Source organism: Mauremys mutica, chromosome 7 (assembly GCF_020497125.1).
Source record: "Mauremys mutica isolate MM-2020 ecotype Southern chromosome 7, ASM2049712v1, whole genome shotgun sequence".
Classification (NCBI taxonomy): domain Eukaryota; kingdom Metazoa; phylum Chordata; order Testudines; family Geoemydidae; genus Mauremys; species Mauremys mutica.
The window spans coordinates 90,865,192-90,886,576 of record NC_059078.1 but is presented as its reverse complement, the minus strand read 5'-3'; the positions used below and the strand labels follow the sequence as shown (position 1 = coordinate 90,886,576).

General features: G+C 39.1%; 1 long non-coding RNA gene across 1 annotated transcript in view; it reads right to left on the bottom strand.

Annotated features, from left to right (window-relative positions):
- Positions 1 to 935: 935 nt before the first annotated feature.
- LOC123373868 overlaps positions 936 to 21,385 on the bottom strand; it is a 153,958-nt gene continuing 133,508 nt past the window's right edge. The window contains exons 4-5 of the long non-coding RNA XR_006580902.1: positions 3,104 to 3,213; positions 936 to 1,036 (exon numbers count right to left, since the gene is read on the bottom strand). This is a non-coding gene — a long non-coding RNA (uncharacterized LOC123373868). The remainder of the gene's footprint in view (positions 1,037 to 3,103; positions 3,214 to 21,385) is intronic.

Genomic DNA, 21,385 nt, shown 5'->3' with positions numbered 1-21,385 from the left:
ACCAGTAACATACTTAATATTTATACTAATTAAACCTATTTCCAGTTTTATAACCCTCCAGAATCTGAGTCTTAAATTGTCATGAAAACAGTCTTTCAAACTTCACAAGCTCTAGTGCTGTTAATGATGTAAATGTATTCCTACCTTTAATCTGTAGCTCCATTGTTCTGTTAATGAACCTTCACAGCTTTTCTGACTTTACTTTCCATACAAAACATGCATCCCCAAATTTCAGTCTTATTTGTTGACAATACAAGCCTTTTCAAATGATGTAGAAATGTCTATTGTGTCTCTTCACTTTGTGCTGCTTTGACAGCGGAAAATGTGCAGTTCAAGGGGATGCACACTTTTTTCTCTTAAGGAAAGATAAGTGCTTTTCAGAAGAGATTTTTTTCATTTCCATTATCCTAACTTCTCTGCTGTCTGTCCTTTGATCAGTTATAATTTGACCAGTGCATCTGGAAAAACTAATTGTGCATGTAATACATAGAGCATAGTTTTGGTTTCTCAATTAACAATAAAGGTTCTGTAACACAAAATAAAACTTCAAATCTCCTTTCTCCCATCAGCTAGATTGTTCAATGTGTTTTATGCACAGAGTAACCAGCTGCCAGGAATAAATCAGTTTTGCAATAATCTTTTTGCTTATCGTCTCACAAAGTAAATATATTCCAAAATATATACATTAATAAGCAAATAAACTATCACTGGCAATATGAGCATAACAGAAACACTGTTTTTTTTAATTGGGCATAAAATAGGATGAGATGAAGGTCAAAAAGAGGATATACAAGAAAGCTGCAAGTGAAAGTCTGGACACCTTAAAATTAGAGTTGTATGTGATGTATAATATTCAATGTGACATTTCAAATGTTGAAAGGAATATAATTATTTTTAAATTTGATGGTCACCATCAATTTAAATAACTATTTGATCTGGAATTTACAACAGGATGAAACAAAGTGGATTTTTCTGCCACATCTTCTTGACATTCTTTTATGAGTGTTTTCCTTTGTGTCTTGATGATGCAGCTTCCCTACAAGAAGAGATACAGTAACAGCCTAAAGAATGGTATAGAATTGGGCTTTCTGTCTTTAATACCCAAGGTATCCCAAAGCACTTTACAAGATAATGAGTTAGTTGTCAGTAGTGTAGTGACCGTAGGTAAGCAAAAAAGCCATTTTATGCTTAGTAATAACTCACATATAGTAGAACAGAATCAACTAATAGAACAAAACTTATTTTCTATTTCAGGCACTTGAACTAGGTAACATATAGTCTCTATCACATGTTTGGAAGATTACTCTTCCACTAGATGCTTTGTATCATTACTTCACCGTTCAGTTGTATCTTTATATTTGCATTGTCCAGTAATTTGTATGCACTTATTTTGATTATCGATTCTAAGTCATGTTGGAGATTCTTCATTATTGTGCCCCAAAGACACAGATCATCTTTATTACTCATTCAGTTTTCATCAGATGTCGTCTACTGCATCTGAATATTTTAGCTTTTGGTGCATTGCTATGAGCATCACAGGAGTTGGCTTCCATGTGCCATCTAAATGGCTGTGTCTTTTTGGAAGCACTTTTGCTAATCTAGTGTTAATTTTATCTGTTTGCTCCTACTTGACCAGTAAATTATAGAAGGGGTGCTGGACATCTTTTCATTTCAACCCTGTTCATCAACATTAAGGCTAGTAAGCCCCACTCTCCTGTAGAAGCATTTCTAATATATTCCAAGATACTGCTCTTTGGACCATTTCTTTTTTCTCCTGGGCCTTTGTATACTATATACTTTCTTCTATGCCAAAAACTTTGTTGATGAATTTCTTCATGACAGAATAGTATGTTCAAATCTTCACTCTTGTGCAAGCCTATGAGGTTCCTTACTGACAAATTGTAGCCTATTGCTGATAAAACTCTTTACGTGTACTGTACCCTCACTAACGTGTATTTTATAAGACTAATCACAAGGTTGTCCCCAGTATCCCAAAGCTGTGCAACTGTATGTTAAACCTCTTCAATAGCAGTCTTCTATTAGCAAATACACATTTCAAGTCTACATGAACATGTTTGTTCTCTGTGTTTGCCTGGACAAGCTAATATTTCATGAATGAAGGATGTCTGGGGTTTGGCCTGCTCAAGAGTCAATTGGAGTCAACAGGAGTTCTGTTGTTGACTTCACTGGAAGCAGGACTGATCCTTAATTAAGGCTTTTGATGCTAGGAATACATGTATTCCTCACACACAATTTCTCCTACAAAAATACTCTTGAAAAAGAACCTGACCATACCCTCGCATGGATCCTCACTAATACAATAGGACACTGTGGGAGTAAAGGTCACTGTGCTGAATTGTTTTTCAGGATCAATCCCCAAAACTTTACTTTTTGTTTCTTCCATTGAGGTGCACAAAATATACAGACTTAGGCCCTATGTCTTAGTTCCCAAATGTCCAGAATAAATTACATTTACCATTTCTTTTGTCAATGATTTAGGAATTATAATTTTACTTTTCAACATTTACTCAGTCTTCTGTTTCTTGTGGAGCTTCAACTATTCTCCTATAAATGGAATATCACTTTTGTCAACCATTTTACATCAATTCATTTAATGTTGTCGGTCTCTTATGTTTGTTTTCGTCCACATCTCATTTCAGTTAGAGTAGTTTTTGTTTACTCACTGGCAGGTTGTTACTTAGCACATGTTTTGTTTTCATTTTCTGTAACACTTAGCACACGGTTGACTAGTTTCAGATTTGTAGTTTTTCAGGCTTAGTATTTCTTCTGAATTTACCTGACATATAATACACATCACTGTGTTGGTTTGGATTCTGAATATAATGCTCTCTTGTTGGTTAGAAGAAGCCATACCATAACACCCCAACAAAAACCCCACTGAGAGTGACCAAGGGCATTTATAGTCAAATTGTCAGTGTCTGGCAAACCAGGGTGTAAAGCTATAGCACACTCTCCACGTGGACCCTGCTACCATTCACTAATAGTTCACTAGTGTGCTTTGATCTATTCTTCTTTGCAACAGTAATAGAGACCTCCCCACACTCAAAGAAAACTACAAACTACCATTTCACTTTTAACTCACCTTCTTCTGTCTAGTTACTGTTACTCGCTTTTAAGTCAGACCTGAACACCATTTTAGTATTTTCAGATGTGCTCCGTCTGTGTGCACAAGTCCATGTGATGGTATCGCAGCTGGGGAAAAAACAGAGGACTCTTGTGTCATGTGAATTATCTTGGGAGTTAACCAGATAATACTTGAGTATTTAGTGTCATCTACTGTGCTAAAGAATTAACTGTTTTGCTTTAATGATGTGACATAGTAATTTCTGTTGCTGAATAGAAGTTCATAGTCTAAAGAAATTCAATTGTGTGGTGCATTTGTTTCATTTTAATTATACTATTCTCAGGAGAAAACAAAAGATGATCTTTTGAAAGAATATTAATTAGGAGTTTCAGCCCCTAACTTCAGAAGTTTGAGATTTGTCTTTGCTCTTTAAAATCTTTAGCTGCTGGTGACAGTTCCATTACAATGTTTGACTGTAGCTTTGCAAACGATATCAATCATTTCTGTGAAATGTAATGAGGAAAAAAATGTTTCTCTACACTTATTCCCCACCCTCCTGATAAACCTCCAGATCCATGCTTGTCCAGTTTATTACGAGCATCTTTAATCAACACTATTTCTGCAGTTTGACAAGTTGAAATCTCCAGTTAGTATTTTTACTATTTTGGATGAAACCCGGGTGGATGCTGACTAGAGATTTTATTTCACACTGGAAATGGTTCCTATTTGGGGAACTATCACAGTGATAAGTATGGTCTTAATGCCTAGAATAGAAAGGAAAATAAATTGTTCTCTCCAGTAAGCAACAGTCCCCTTAATATGCAACAGAGCTTAATGGTCACATAGCAGAAGGAAGGAACAACCAGCTGTGCTGAGAGGAAGGGGGATTTAGCTATTGTATAATGTACATGCCAATTTGCAGCATTTCATTTCTACAGAATGCTGACAGTCTATTATATTAATTGATTAACAAGGTTAATATTTCCAAAGACCAGAACTTTAACTTTTCTGTTTATCTTTTTACTTATTCACTGACACCTGTCCTTAACTGTAAAACTCTGTTATCTTAATACATAGGGCTAAACTCACAGGTTAGCTGGATTGAGCCTCGGATGTTGGAATAAATAATAAGCACTTCAATTTCTTAAAACTACCCTTTAAAAAACTCAAATGTCACATTTTTTAGAGGCACACCAGTGAAGGAGTCAGTCTTTTCTCCAATGCCATAGAATCCTTCCTAATTCATACACAAGCTGCCCCACTTACATAGCCCACTCACGTTTAACTTCGCCCTCTAACATTTGCAAAAATATAGGTAAAGGTCAAACAAAACTGGCAGAATATTAGAAATAAATCCCTTGGATACTTGCGTAGTAAAAAGCCTGCAAAATTTTCCAAACACAGGGTTTTCACCTGTTTTTCCCTTCCCATTCCTGCTTCTCTTTCCTCTGCACTGGGTGTCAGCTTTTCTCAGAATCTGTCAGCCTGGAGCAAAAATAAAAGTGCAAGTGCAAACACATGGACATCATAGCAAGTGGACTGAAGGTAAAAAATCCATTGCAACTGACATACTACACTGACTATGGTGAGAGATTGTGCCACGTACTCTCAAATAAACTGAGGAACCACCTGATCAGGATCCTGTACAGGAAACAGGAGAAGATCAAGAATGAGCTCTCAAAACTGGAGACTCTCATACAAAACCAACTTTCCACACAAACTAGGGTGACCAGACAGTAAGTGTGAAAAATCGGGACAGGGGGTGGGGGGTAATAGGAGCCTATATAAGAAAAAGACCCAAAAATCGGGACTGTCCCTATAAAATCGGGACATCTGGTCACCCTAACACAAACTTCCATGTGACTGGACTTTACAAAAATAAGACAAGCCATTTAGAATGCATACTTTACTTTTCTACAGAGGAAAAAGGACAGTAAACTATCTAAACTCCTACATGCCACAGGAGGCTACAACAGTGGTACCCTCAACTCACCTAACAATATTGTTAATCTATCCAACCACACACTTAGCCCAACAGAAGAGTCTGTCTTATCTCAGGGACTCTCTGCCCCACCGCCCCCACGCATATGATACAGTTCTGCAGTGATCTGGAAACCTACTTTCGCCATCTCCGACTCAAGGAATATTTTCAAACACACCACTGAACAGAGCACTGACCTACAGGAACCCTCCTACCAACACTACAAAAAGAAGAATTCTGCGTGGACCCCTCCTAATGGTTGAAATGACAGACTGGGCTTCTACATAGGGTGCTTCCGCAGACGTGCACAAGCTGAAACTGTGAACAAACGGCATCACTTGCCCCATAACCTCAGCTGTACAGAACGCAACACCATCCACAGGCTCAGAAACAACTCTGACTTATAATCAAAGAGGCTCACAAAGGAGGTGCTGTAGTCATCATGAACCGGAGGCTGCCAGGCAACTCTCCAACACCATATTCTACGGGCTACTATCCTCCAATCCCACTGAAGAGTACCAAAAATACCTACACCATCTGCTCAAGAAACTCCCTGCTATAGCACAGGAAGAAATCTACACAGACGCATCCCTAGAGCCCCGACCAGGGGTATTCTATCTGCTACCCAAGATCCATAAACCTGGAAGTCCTGGAGGCCCCATCATCTCAGGCATTGGCTCTCTTACAGCAGGATTATCTGGCTATTTGGACTCTCTCCTCAGACCCTATGCTACCAGCACTCCTAGCTATCTTCAAGACACCACTGACTTCCTGATGAAACTACAATGCATTGGTGATCTTCCTGAAAACTACATCCTGGCCACTATGGATGTAGAAGCTCTTTACACCAATATTCCACATAAGGATGGACTACAAGCTGTCAGGAACAGTATCACTGATGAGGCTATGGCACACTTGGTGGCTGAGCTTTGTGTCTTTGTCCTCACCCACAACCATTTCAGATTTGGGGACAACTTATACCTTCAAGTCAGCGGTACTGCTATGGATACCCCCATGGCCCCACAGTATGCCAACATTTTTAAGGCTGACTTAGAACAATGCTTCCTCAGCTTTTGTCCTCTAGTGCTCCTCCTCCACTTGTGCTACATTGATTACATCTTCATCAAATGGACTCACAGGAAGGAGGCCCTTGAAGAAATCCACCTGGATTTCAACAATTTCCACCCCACCATCAACCTCAGCCTGGACCAGTCCACACAAGAGATCCACTTTAAAAAAAAATAAAAATAAAAAAAAAACTTCTTGGACACTACAGTGCAAATAAGCGATGGTCACAAATACCACCCTATGCTGGAAACCTACTGACTGCTATACTTACCTACATGCCTCCAGCTTCCATCCAGGACACATCACACGATCCATTGTCTACAGACAAGCCTTAAGATGCAACCAAATTTTCTCCAATCTCTCAGACAGAGACAAACACCTACAAGATCTTTATCAAGCATTCTTAAAACTACAATACCCACCTGGGGAAGTGAGGAAACAGACTGACAGAGTGAGACAGAAGTCATCTACTACAGGACAGCCGCAACAAGGAAAACAACGGAACATCACTGGCCATCACAACCCCCAGCTAAAACTTCTCCAGCACATCATCAACAATCTACAACCTATCCTGGAAAACGATCCCTCACAGACCTTGGGAGGCAGGCCAGTCCTTTCTTACACACAGCCCCCCAACCTGAAGCAAATACTCACCAGCAACTACACACAACACCACAGAAACACTTAACCCATGAACCACTCTCTGTAACAAACCCTGTTGTCTACTCTGTCCCCATATCTACCCTAGCGACACCATCAGAGGACCCAACAACATCAGCCACACCATCAGGGGTTCATTCATCTGCACATCTACTAATGTGATATATGTCATCATATGCCAACAATGCCCCTCTGCCATATACACTGGCCAAACTGGACAGTCTCTATGTAAAAGAATAAATGGACACAAATCAGACATCAGGAATGGTAACATACAAAAGCCAGTAGGAGAACACTTCAATCTCCCTGGACATTCAATAATAAAAGTAGCCATCCTAAAACAAAAACAAACAAACAATCAAACAGACTTCAAAGAGAAACTGCAGAGCTACAATTCTTTTGCAAATTTAACACCATTAATTTGTGCCTTCAATAGGGACTGGCTCACTACAAAAGCAACTTTCCCTCCCTTGGTATTGACACCTCCTCAATTATTGGGAGTGGACCACATCCACCCTGACTGAATTGGCCTTGTCAACACTGGTTCTCCACTTGTAAGGTAACTCCCTTCTCTTCATGTGCCAGTATATTTATGCTTTTGTCTGTAATTTTCACTCCATGCATCTGAAGAAGTGGAGTTTTTTTACCCACAAAAGCTTATGCCCAAATAAGTCTGTTACTCTTTAGGTGCGACTGGACTCCTCATTGTTTTTGTGGATACAGACTAACGCGGTGTCATAAATATAAAGGGAAGGGTAACCACCTTGCTATATACAGTATATAAAATCCCTCCTGGCCAGAGGCACAAAATCCTCTTACCTGTAAAGGCTTAAAAAGATCAAGTAACCTGGCTGGCACCTGACCAAAAGGACCAATAAGGGGACAAGATGCTTTCAAATCTGGGGGGAGGGGGCTTTGTTCTGTCTGTTCCGTGTGGCTTTTGCCGGAGACAGATCAAAGAAGCAAGCAATCCAATTCCTATAGAGTTAGTAGGTATTTAGCAAGGAAATGCATTAGATTATCTTTTGTTTTGGTTTGTTAATTTCTCTGTGCTGGGGGGAATGTGTATCCCTGTTTTTTTCTTTTTGTAACTTTAAAGGTTTTGCCTAGAGGGAAACCCTCTGTGTTTTGAATCTGATTGCCTGTGAGATTATCTTCCATTCTAATCTTACAGAGTTAGTCCTTTCACCATTTTTCTTTCTAATAAAGTTCTGTTTTGTTAAGAATCTGATTGGGTTTTTTAGTATCCTAAAAACCCAAGGCTGGTCTATGCTCATCTTGTTTATTCTCAAGCCTCCCCAGGAAAGGAGGTGTAGGGCTTGGGGGGGATATTTTGGGGAAATAGGAATCAAAGTGGTCCTTTCCCTGATTCTTTTTTTGAATCACTTGGTGGTGGCAGCATTTACCTAATCCAAGGTACATGGGAGAATTTGTGCCTTGGGGAAGTTTTAACCTAAACTGACAGAAATAAACTTAGGGGTCTTTCATGTGGGTCCCCACATCTGTACCCTAAAGTTCAGAGTGGGGGAGGGAACCCTGACACACGGCTATCCCTCTGATACTAAGAATATTTCTGTGGGCCTAGTTGGCTTCCAGAAGCACAACCAAAATTTATCCTTTCATGTCATTCATGGGCTGGGAGATCAGTATTTTCCATTTTTTTTCTTGTAACATTCCAGATTTTGAGATCACTATAGATGAAAATGAAGAATTTCAATCTCCATAAATTTTTAAGTGAAGTCTCTTATGAGAATCCAGAAATGATCAATTATTTGACATTCTTTATAAAATATGTATTTAAGTCTACATGCTCTTGACATTGCAATAAAATGCCATTAAATTAATGAGTAGTCAAGGTGTACAGGTGGATTCAAGAGGACAAAAATTGTGCAGTAGTAATACTGATAGACCCTGGTTGTTTGCCAGTGGGATCAAACCTGGGGCATATGGAGCTTAGTGCGTGAGCCTCTACTACATGAGCTAAAAGCCACATGACCCTTAGCTAAGGCTGTAGCAAACTCATTAATCTCTAAGTGGTCTCGGTGCCACTAGATGGGACAGAACACCACACCCAGAAGGTGTGTGGGTTACATACTTCTCTTAGCTGAGGAAGTGAGTCCTGAGCTTCAGAGACTTCCCAGTTGAAATCCCAGATAAGCCCCCACTTGTCACGCTGACAGACCCCGGGTGTTGGCAGGTGGGACTGAAGCTGGGACCTCCGGAGCTTAGTGCATGAGCCTCTACTGCATGAGCTAAAAGCCACACGGCCCTTAACTAAGGCTGTAGCAGACTCATTAATCTCTAAGTGGGCTTGGTGCCACTAGATGGGACACAGCACCACACCCAGAAGGGATGTGGGTTACACTATAACCATTCAACAGCTCTAATGAGAGGAAAATTGTCCAGTATATCTCTTGCATGCAGATAAAATATGGTTGCAATGTCACCCCCAAAACTAGATGATGTACACAAGGTAACTAGATAATTTACATGAGATTGGGATGACCTAGCATGCCTCCCTGATTGCCCACAAAAGTATCCGTTATGCTTGGATCAAAGGAGATTCCCCACAGCACACTGCTGCATGGTGGGTAAGAAGTCTGTAACTACTGCATGGACTTCTGGAATCCTGACCTCCCCCCCCCACACACACGCCCCCGCCCCCACAGAGAAACTCCACAGGTTCCACTGCCTGCAGGCCTCAAAGTGGGGCAGACACTATTTTTTTGTAATGGAACACTGACTTTCACCTGTTGAATTTCAAAACATTGTGCACTTGCAAATGAATAATCTTGTATGTGATTCTTCTCTTCAGGGTTTAAAGCCAAAAGAAGATTGTACAAGTTCTTTTATGTTATGACACATAGACATTGCTGCTTTGATTTTCAAAGGCTTCCTTTCTTTTGTTTCATTTATGATCTTGTAATGTGCAACTTTTATGTTTTGTGATAATGAATTTCTTTTAAGGGCAGCTGTTGCATCGTTCTTTGATCCTCAATGGAGAACTGTAGCTCATCCATGCTGAAAAATGTATGCTACCTGTGATTTGTATGGGATGGAGGTGTTAACATAAACACAGATATAGCAACCACCTCACTTGTATTTTTTATAAACTATGCCTTCTCTGTCTGTTTTGAAGGAAACTGAGGGACTCAGAAGGAGTCAAATTTTCTTGCTCTCATGTCTACAGAGATTAAGTCTCTAATGCACCTGCTTAGATCTTGAAAGGAGCATCTAGGGTGGGAGGACACAGAGGTGATAAAAACAGATCACCAGCATCCTCTACCCTTCATCCAATTCCATAAAAGGGACCCATTGCCCCCTCCCCCCCTTATGAGTTAAGGACACTGTGGAGGTGTCGTACAACAATTAGTAGAGGATTGGACCATGAGCAGCCTTCTGTGGCCTCAAGCCAATGGGTATAAAGAACAGCAATGAGACACTGTCAGCATTTTCTTATGCTGCTTTCATCTCTGTATAGTAAATATTCCCTTCTTATTTTGAGAGGAGATTTGGGACAGCAGTCACAAGAAAGCCATTTCAGTACAATTTGTGTGGGGAACATGTGAACATTGAGGAAGGGATACATTCAGGAGTCATGACAAGCAATTAGCCTAGACAGATGTCAGTACATCTGTAGGTTTGGCTGGCCAAACCCTGCTCACTCTGAGAGGGAGACAACACCCTCTCGTGACTGGGCAACTGAAAGGAGACTCAATGAACTGAAATGTGCTGAGTTCAGATGATGACCCATTCAGGGGATGATATGTCTCAATATCATCATCGCGGATATGATATGGTATTATTTTCTCATCCCAGGCATCACAATGAAGTAAAACTCCTCCCACTCCTTCAGAATATTATCTGTAATATAAATTAGGCATGGCAGTATTCAATTTGTTTTATTATTATTTTGAAGGTAAGATCAATGTTTATTTTTAAGTCATTTATTGATTTACATTTTCATAATTATGGGGTTTAAGCTTTTTTCTATTTTATCTACTGAAATTTTCACAATTGTGGGAAATTATGGGGGAAATCAGACAGTTATTTAACAACAATAGAGGTTAAGATTCAAAACCTTTATCACCATTAACACACAAATTAACATCACAGGTAAAAAAAATTTACAAAGTATCCATCCTTCAATCAAACTGAAAAAATTATCAAAGCAGCAAATTTCTTACTTTACCTAGCAACAAATTGTGTCCATCGTCAATTTTTTCCATCAGTTTGTGAAATCAATGTTTGCCTATTCTGATAAACATCTAACCCTTCCAAGCCTAATTACAATATTGTTCATATTTTGGTCAATCTATAATTTATGTTCAATGAATGATGTGTATTATACACAGCATGAAACCCACAGATACAGAAAATTGATTTTAAAAAAACAAACATAATATACAGTACTATAAATGTAAAAATAGAGAACAACAGCTGCCTGTGACTACAAAAAAAAAACACCACACAACCAGGGAAGCCTAAAAGCAAATAAAGCTACGACCAAATGCAGCATTGGCCAACACTATCACATTAGATACATTTTATACACATTACTTCACCTCCCCTTCACTTTCTAAAAATCTACAACACAATCTTTACAGTCCTATATAACCTAAAACTGCCACAATAGCGCTTGGAGTGGTGAGGGAGGATTGTCTGCTTGAAAAGATTATTGTGCAGTTCCCAAACAGACTGTTGTGGGTTGACTTAAAGTGGGGTGTAACCACCTCTTCATTTATTGTAGTTGTAAGTAACTAGTAAGTTCCCTTATGGAAGCAGGTAGCTGAAATGATAGCATCTTCCAGTCAAAACCCAAGCACATGGTACCACCCAAAACAAAGGCACAGGTGAGACCAGTCAGGAAATTCAAAAATGTATGTTGAGGGGCTCATTTTTGTTTTAGTAGAGGAGCATCAGAGAGAGAAGAAGAGGAGAGAAACAAACACAGGGAAAGAGCAGAAACTTTGGACTACGTGCTGACTGGAAAAGAGGCTTGGAATTAGGACCAATGACACACTCGCTCTCATTTGATTACTGCTTTGTTCAGGGAATCAGTAGTTTGTACATTCTTTGATACAATCCTGTTTTATTTACAAAGATATCTCCATTCATCAGTTTCTCCTTTTAATAGAAACAGCCTGCAGGGCACTACATTTTCAGCTAACCGTTCAGCTCAAAATGGGTAGCTAGCTACACTATATTTTATCCAAATTAATGTATACAACTGCTAGAGTTCACTAGAATTAGGTCCCCATATGTAATGCATATAAATTGCTGCCTAATTGCTGATTATTTCTAGTGTGACACAAAATTTCATTCAAGACTCTAACCTTTCATATTTAAATTTATTTTTAATTAAAGGCAGTTTAAACCAATGACAGCTGGGGATTCCCTTAACCTAGTGGAACCTGCAGGTGTAGAAAAGATGATATACCAGCTCCCTGGCACTAACTTTGTTTCTGGCCTTGGTGGTGTGTCAAAGTAGGCCAGGAGTGAAAGGGAGTATAGTAGGTCAGACCACCTCAGGCAATCCATAGCCAATAGAATTGTTTGCAGTAGACCACTCCAGCCAGGATAGCTTTTTGGACTATACTGGCACCCAATACATGTATTAATGTAAAGACAGCAGAGGCCACTTCTTTGAGCTGTTTCAACCTCCCCACATTGGCAATTTTTCTGCCCCACCATATTTTGTATTGATTAAAGCTGAGGTAAACCCCGGTAGAGTTTGGCTCACTATCTGTTTGGTTGTGCTGTATATTAAGTTATGAAAACACTCATTTGCATCTTTTCTTTACTGTAGCTTAAAAAATATGGGCTCTTTTTGTCCTCTAACATCTAAGCAGCACTCAAATCTCAAAGAGCTTGGCTTCTTTCTCTTCTCCTGTTGTAGAATATAATTTCAGTAGGCAGCACTTCTTCGGTATGCTGGACATGACTAACACGCGGCTTCTCTATACACATAGCAGAGATTTACTCAATAGAGTGCAAGGATATTTAGTTTGCTAAGTTCACATATGGAGCCAATATTTTTCCCTCCTTTACCATGCACACAAACAATGAGATGAGGAAAGGAATGAATTTGCAGCATGAATGCACATATACATGATAGATTGGAATTTGATGGTGTCAAAGGTCATGATGAAAGTCTCCGAGTATATGAAGAAATTAAAAACCAAGGAGGAAGACGGGTTTAGGGTTGTTGCTTCTCTGGTGATTATTAGTGTAGGTCCATGTTTCTCACTGCTATGATTCTCTGATATTCCAAAATCAACTCATGCGCTAATATTTAACAGTGTATAGGAGGAAAAAATCAAAGATTGGTAGATCTTAAGGCCAGAAGGGATCATCTAGTCTGACCTCTTGCATAAAACAGGCCACAGAATTTCATACAGTAATTTCTGCATCAAGCAAAGTAGTTGAAGTAGGGTATATCTTTTAGAAAGACACCCAATCTTTATTTACATGGTTCAAGTGATACAGAGTCCACTACATCCATTGGTAGCTGTTTCAATTGTTAATTATACTGTTAAAACTATGCACCTTATTTCCAATTTCAATTTGTCTAGCCTCAGTTTCTAGCCAGTGGATCTTGTTAATCCTTTGTTGGCTAAGTTAAGAAACCCTATACTGTTAGCTATCTTCTCCCCTTGTAGGCACTTACAGATCACGATCAGGTCACTTCTTAAACTTCTCTTTGAAAAGTTAAATAGATATCCTGCCACAAAGCATGTTTTCCAGTCCTGGAATCATTGTGGCTGTTCTCTGAATCCTCAAAAATTTTTCAGTGTCCTTTTTAAGGAATGGATAACCGAACTGAACACAGTATTAGGGCTTGTCTACATGGGGGCATGCAGTAGGCATGTGAAGTTAAAGTTCATTAAACACCTATTTGAACACTCTCATCAGGCACATTCAATCACCAACGAACTGCAAAGAAAAAATAGAAACATCACTTCAGTCCATCATTGCAAATTGATTGTATTATAGATCAAGGATCATAAAACGAAAGTAGTGGGAAAGTCCACAATATTTTTGTGAAAGTCCAAAATCGTTTAAATTCATTTTTATAAATGAACAGCCTACAAAGCAATAATGCATGCAAAATTATAATGCATCTAGAAAAAAAAATCCATAACTAAAGTTCATATATAGTATTTCTCGCTATCTTATTTTGCTTATTTTTTGCTGGGCAACTTAAAGGAGGAAGATAAGCACTCCGTTGATCATCATAGGAGAAAGGAAAATGGCCCTAATGACAAAGACATAGAAAGCACAATTATATTCCATAACATATGTGAGTATCATATGATATTATATAAATCTTTGCTATATTATGCTATAAATCGGAAATTAAACAAAAACATAAATCTCCTGTTCACTTTCATAAATACATTTCTTGTCACAAGTTTTATGCTAAGAAGAACTGTTGACAAGGTGACAAAGTAGAACTTTCTTGAGTAATTAGGCAAGGGAACTTTTTTTTTGTTTAGAACCCAGTTGAACAATGATCGTATTCTCCTCCTTACCATTGAACTGAGCTAACAAGATGCTCATTACTCCAATACATGCACTTTTCAGGAACAAATATCAGTGCAGCAGAAATCCTCTTAATTTGAAACCTTGCAATGTTCATTATCTTCCAAATCTGTTTGTGTAAATAAGTACAGAATTGTAGGATACAGCTTCTTCTACAAGAAGCTCTTCCCATTTAAAAAACTTATGGATAGAATGTAAAATCAATGCGAGTGAAATGGGCATCTGCAGGCCAACAAACATTTGTGGAGCATGGAGCATTTGTAAGTCATCTATACTGTCACTATCTCTTCGCCATAGCTGCTTGCACTAGTATCCTACAGTGCGCCATATCATTGTTCCCAGCCAGTACAGTGTCTCACATGACTTCTCAGGTCACTCATTCTACTATCTACTTCAGCACGGATATTCTCACTTTTTATGGCTATCATCCTTTTTGGCCTTATGTCAAGTAGTACACTGCTAGATTGAATTAAGAGGCTCTAATAGCATATAGAGAATATGTTTATCAAACTCTTATGCAGGTTTAAAATACATGAAAAGCAGGAAAGAACAAGCCAAAGGGAGGATCAGCAAAAAGGACTTTTCATCTCATGTGCCACAGAGCAGAGCTCAACAACAATATACAGGCCAGGTTTGGAGAAAAGATGAGGATTGAAAGAGCAATGGCAGGGATATGGCCAGAGACACTGACCACAATTAATGTATTTTGTAAATCACGCTGCTCAGAGTAGGGGATAGGGGTAGTAGAAGTAAAAGCTATTAACAGCTCATGTGCTTTAGTAACAGCTGTAGGGCAGATGTGACTATTTCATGCATGGCTGCCTTGAGTCTTTCCCATCCAGTGCCCACGGAAGTTTTGGGCAGAGAACCTGTTTCTTTGGGTTTTGACACAGGGGATCAGGATTTGGGAAACCATTGCTGATTCAGACAGTTCAAATCAAACTTGATTTTAAGTACTCTGTAGACTGAATCAAATAGTTTGCACAGCTCCAGTGGTGAGAATAGATCCTTTTCATTCTTTTGGAACAAGCAAAATATGGGAATGTTCTCTCCTTTTATTGATTCAATGAGACTAAAAGGTATTATTTTGGTAGCACTTCTATCTAACACCTCCAAAATAGTGAGGGACAAGCAGTACAGTTTGTAAGTAACCATCAAGGAGATAAAGAGCCAAAATACATCACAGAGAGAGAAAACCCAAATGATCAGTTGTTAATTTTTACTAATATTGACAAGCAAACTTTGCTTGGTTTAAGCATAATCTCTGCATAGCTACCTATGGATCCAAAAGGCATACAGGCACAGATCACTTGAAAACTTTTTTACCTTCTTGAAAAGCCTCAAGCCTTTGTCACATCTTCTTGGTATTTCAATCAAGTTTTGCTGATTATTTATAACCTAGCCTCTGTACCTGCAGCAATGAACAAATTGCAACACTGATGTTAATATTATTTCACTTTGAAAACTATTCAAACCAGTTGCTGTTTGTGTCATCTTCATTCTCTTTGCCACATTAAAAAATGGCTTATTGCTTTTGTTCTTATCTCTTCATTTTATTTATACACAAATACTTGCAAAGGACAAATTTGCAGCTAACATAGCAGTGAATCAATTGGCAGAAATCTGACAGGACAACAGTGTAAGATGTTTCATTGTATCCTGCTACTAACAGACATGGCAGAAGGCATCTTTGATCTTGTTTTCCACTTCCATGTATCTATGATGATGTGTGATTCATATCAACTTCTGAAGCCTCTTTAATGAAAAAATGAACTCTGTGAACAATAAAGAAGTGCCTGTGGAATACAGCTTCAATGAGAAGAGAAAACAATGTCAGAGAACACCAGCTGTTTCTTGACTTCAAAATATTTTCATCAGAAAGGCTGAGGTTTGCTGGTCAAGAATTTGAGACAGTCAGTTTCAAGTCTGAAGTTTCTGAAGAAATGTTCCATCTTGGAAGATGGTTTGTCAATATATTACGTACACAACAACATGCCAAGGAGGTTGAGCACCAAAGAAGAGTTATGGGTTTATGCCATAGCTGCATTTTATAAGTTTAACAAGGTTTCCATGGGGCACCAATTCCCAAGTTACCATGCTGTATTTACTTGACTGAAGTCATTACTGAAATGCAGTCAATTTCACTGCACAGTAGTTTTGGTTTAGCAGAACTTACAAAGATTCAATAACAACTTAAGCAACTGGAAAAGCATAAATCAATCAAACCAAGTTCACAGTCTTCAGAGAAAGGATATCATCAATCACTCCACTATTTTTTTGGAAAGACAATGTTGTATTTGTTGTAAAGATTCTAAAACATGTCAAACTTTGTTTATTTTCTTAGAAAATGATTAAAAGGAAAGTTTAATTAGTGAAGAGAATTTAGATGACCAAAACAATAAACCATATAAAAACCACATGCTGAAGAAATCAGTTATATTCTTTATGATTTATCTGGTATTTATACAAATATGTAAAACATTGTGTAGTTAGCATCTCTGCAGTGTTGTGTCAGAAACATATTTCTCATGACAGTAGAAACATTCTGAGCTATCTTATAAGTCTATGAGTAATCATGGCTGCACTGAAGCCTGTGGCCAAACTTCCAGGGACTTTAGTGTGTCCAGGATGTCAATCATATATGTATTTTCTGTCATAGAGATTCATGGAACTCAGCTACCTTGTTTTCAGCACTTTAGAAAATAGTTGTTGCATAGGGTGATCACATGTGGACTTTCAACCCTTCATGAGACTCTGAACAAAATATATGCTGAATATGGTCTTAAGGGAGTTGTGAGCAGTTTTTATATAGATATAGATAGATTAATTTCATTTTAGGTGACTAATTATACTACCATTTACCATGTATTCATAATGATTCTTGTTTACTTATATACTGTAACATACAGATATTCACAGTAACGTGAACAGAGTTTTGAACCTTACTGAAATGGTGTAACAAGCATGTTTAACTAAATAAATCTCTTGCTTTTTAAAAGATACTTATCAGCAACATTGTAATAGGAACATTAACATGTATGGTCCTGAGCCCACCTGTTCTCCCACAGGTTACATTCAGTGAGAAAAACCGTATAAGCATGTTGTAGTCATGTTTCAGTGTGTTTCAATCAGAAGCATGTTACAGTACAGACTTATCTTTCATATTACTTCAGAAAAAGAATATTTCCATGTCTGAGCACAACTCAAACATCTAGGTTAGGAGGCCACTTATTAGATACCCTCAGTTCACTGAGAAAATTTGGAGAGAAAAAGAGGCTGAAGAAACTAATCTGCACTGTTGTAATATCAGATCAAAGGGGGGAAAGACCTGTAAACTGACTCAAATTCTCAGGGAAGAGGTTATTCTTGGTATTTAATAGCTTAATGTAGCAGACAAAGAAACTTGGTGGAAGGCATATTGTCCTCACTTATATTTTAACACCAACTGCTTGAAGGGCAAGATACTTAGCTCCTTGGTGCATTAATGATGATGTAGTGTGGGTGAAAAGGCCTCCCTGTATTATCAATCATAGTATTAAATGTCTCATATGCAAACCCACAGGGCATGCAATTCAGCATTTTAAATTAAAGTTCTGCCTTGAAGATTCAGGGAATCACAGCCTGCTCTTCCTCACAGCTTTTGATGTTTTTCCACAGTTGATGAGGGCTGTGGGTTATAAAGTCCAAAAAATCAACTGTGACTGACTCTCAGAGTCAGTCTAGTGAGATAGTGCTTTATGTTCTTGTCTTGTTATAGTTATGTTAATGCCTTTCTCATCTTTTTAATGCTGTTCATTCCATGCTGACTTTTTTCATCATTCTCTTAGTGTACATTGGTTTCATTGGGGGTTGAAAGGGGAGGGAAGGGAAGGGCTTGTTTTTTCAACTCTCTTTTTAAGTTGAAACGGGGTGGCAAACAATCAAATGGAATTGAATCAAATTGAGAAAAATCATTTTGAATTGACTCATAGAAAATTTCAAACAAAATTATAACTCTAACAAATATAAGATATGACCAGCTCTAATAAAAACTTAGAGTGAGAGAGAGGGTCATTGTGGATACTGTGTGCCTGTGTAAACCTTTAGAGGGCGTGATCCTGAAATACCACACTGAGCCTCCAGGGGACTCGTTCCTGAACTACAGCAGTAATGGCTGCAAAGGCTCAAGACTCCCTTTCCCAGATTGCCTAGGGTTCAGGGCAGTGATGAAACTGGCTTGCAACATCGCCAGAACTCAGACCAAGGGTTTGGTTTTGGCTTTGGTTGGAGTGTAGCAGGGAAAGAAGCATCAGAACCAGGGAGGATCCTTCTACCCTCCACATTCCTACCCAAGAGGAAGACTTTGAGCCCTTCTGGGATTTCTGTGAAACTGGACAGTGTCATGTTAGCAGAGAGCAGAAAACCAAGAGGCCGAGGAATGTGTCACGCTATCTGCACATTGAATCCAGACCAGATAGATCACCAAAGATGAGCTCCTTGATGTGGATACTTGGTAAGAATATCCCTGTTTATTTATTTTGATACTGTGTATTAAGCCAGCCACCGATTTCAGCACTGCACCACCCATCTATATGCCTACACAGCTGCTTGGAGGAAGCAGGGTGGTTTGTACTGGATGTACATATTGGGAGGGGTAAAGTTTATGTATTGTTGTTTTTGTCTTTTAGTATCCTGATCCCTCTTTCTATTGTCCCTTATCCTAAGATTCCCATACTTAATAGAGCACTTGTTGCTGTTTTATTACTCCAGGAATAGGGATAGCTATTTTAATTTTGTGTGTTCTGAGTGGCACTCTTCGATATGAGATTGGATGTTGAACATTTTCCCAAGGGACAGGCCGTCTGTGTTCTCTGCATAAAGAAGAGGTTTCTTTGGCTGGATGCACCAGGTAGCATGATAGGTGAGCCCCGAAATGCACACCACTGAGGAGAAAAGAGAAAAGGGTGCAGCCGTTCATCAGGCCTGGGTTATAACTGTAATTTAGGTCACTTGAATGACAAAGTCTTCGACTAGTAGATGCATTCCAGGGGCTCTGACTTCTACATGATGTAAACTGCAGGTTCCGTTTGCCTGCAGTTTGCACCTGCAAAAATGAAGGTTCGCTTAAAATGAGATTAAAAAGTTGGACCTTTGACTGAACAAATCTCATTTTACCAATTCTTCCTCGTGCTTAATCTAAAATCCCATTTCCTACTTTGTCTCTTAATTTCTCTCTTTCTGCTGTTATGCATTATTCATCTCTGTAACTATATTATTTAGTTCTGTGTTCTATTATTAATCCTGTAAAAGTACCTGGAGTTACATTTCTATGAAAGACCCTATATAAAATAAAGTTGTAACATTGTATTAATCCTGCAATGAATTCATAGGTATAGTTGGATTACAAAAACTATGTTGTGGCAGGGGCAGTGCAGAGCTGCCTAACTGTGGGTTAAATGAAAGGAATGGGCTCAGCTTGCCAGAGGTGTTATTACTACCCTGTAACTGTACAATATGATTTGGGATTTGTGAGCATAGAAACCTGAGCTTGCTTAGTCACTATGGCAAACAGTATAAAATTCTTGCTGAGTATAAAAGATTATTAAACATAAAAGATATGAGATAGTGCAGGGTATTGGGAGGACAGGACTGAAGGAAGATAGTGGAGGATGTAAAACTTTGAGGGAAGGGCAACAAAGCAGGGCTCCTAAATCTTGTATTGCATTGATCTGGGATCCTTATTTTCCAGAAGTGATTGTGCAATGGCCTTAAAAGTGGGCTGAGGCATGAATGTCTCAAAGTATCAAGGTTCATAAACAAAAGCTATTGTGCCTCTGGGAAGAAGTAGCCCTCCAAGAATCTGCACTTGGCCCCACACACTCCCACAGCACCACCACCCTTCTCCGCAAATCCTCAATTTTTAAAGGCCCCAAAAGACAGGGTGGACACAATACACCATCCACTGTTGTCATTTTAACCAGTAAAGCATCATTCCCAACATGCCCATTTAGGCCATTTTTTTCCTGGTTCCTGAATTCTCTTTCCATGCAAGTTACAACTTAAGCATAGACGTTAAGTCATATCAGTAGCCCCTATTGTTTATACTTAGTCTTCATGTCTTTCTTTCATGCTTTTTCTATCAACCTATGTCATTGTAAGTTACTATGTCATTTATGGTAGCACCTTTCACTGACTGACTGAGCAAGGCTTAAGAAATCAGGTTAGGCCTCCTGCACCCCAATTGTCACAACATGCTGCAACAGGAGCCCTCAAAAGGCATTTTCCCTTCTGACCTTGTCCAGTGGCACAGCAGAATCAGAGTGCTGGTGCTAATCTGACTGTCAAGAATGTGTGAAGCTACTGGGGCTATTCAGCCCTAATGAAGAAAGTAAGTGAGAGGCAAGGCCATAGTCCTGTCCCCATCTCCACGCTGGTCAATGCTGTTGACTGGCATGCTGCACACTCCAAAAGTGTATGTACCTCCTGAATGCTGAGGAGCTCCCAGAGGCATTCTGTTCCCCATGGGACAATGCCTACCAGAACTCTGCTTGAGATGAGTAAGGCACAGTCTAGTCCTGAATTCTTAATATCCTCTTCCCATGAAAACAGATTAACAGCAAAGACACAGAATTATGAGCAGGGAAAACAGTTCACCAAAAACAACAACCTAAGCAAACCAACACCTGCCCCCTGAACAGAATCAGGCTGATCCTGAACCTGAGCTCTGTTCAGATAGTGATCCCCGGTTCCTCCGTTGGACTCCCAACACAGCCATGGCTTCCTCCCTATTTCGTACCTTCATATTAGACCCCTGGTCCCACTTTCCTGCCCAAGACTCTACAAGAGTCCCCAGCTTCATCTAGAATACAGAGAACTTGAATTCAGTGCAGCTATCAGTGTGGCTTGGTTCTAACACAGGATCTTAGAGAATGTGGAAGGGTCTATCAAAAGAACCTATTAGAGAGTTTGAAGTGCAATCCGTGAAACAAAGGATGAGAGACAGCATCAAAACTTATCTATAGCCAGTCCTTCAGACAAAAACCTATGAAATAAGTTAATGTTGGAAG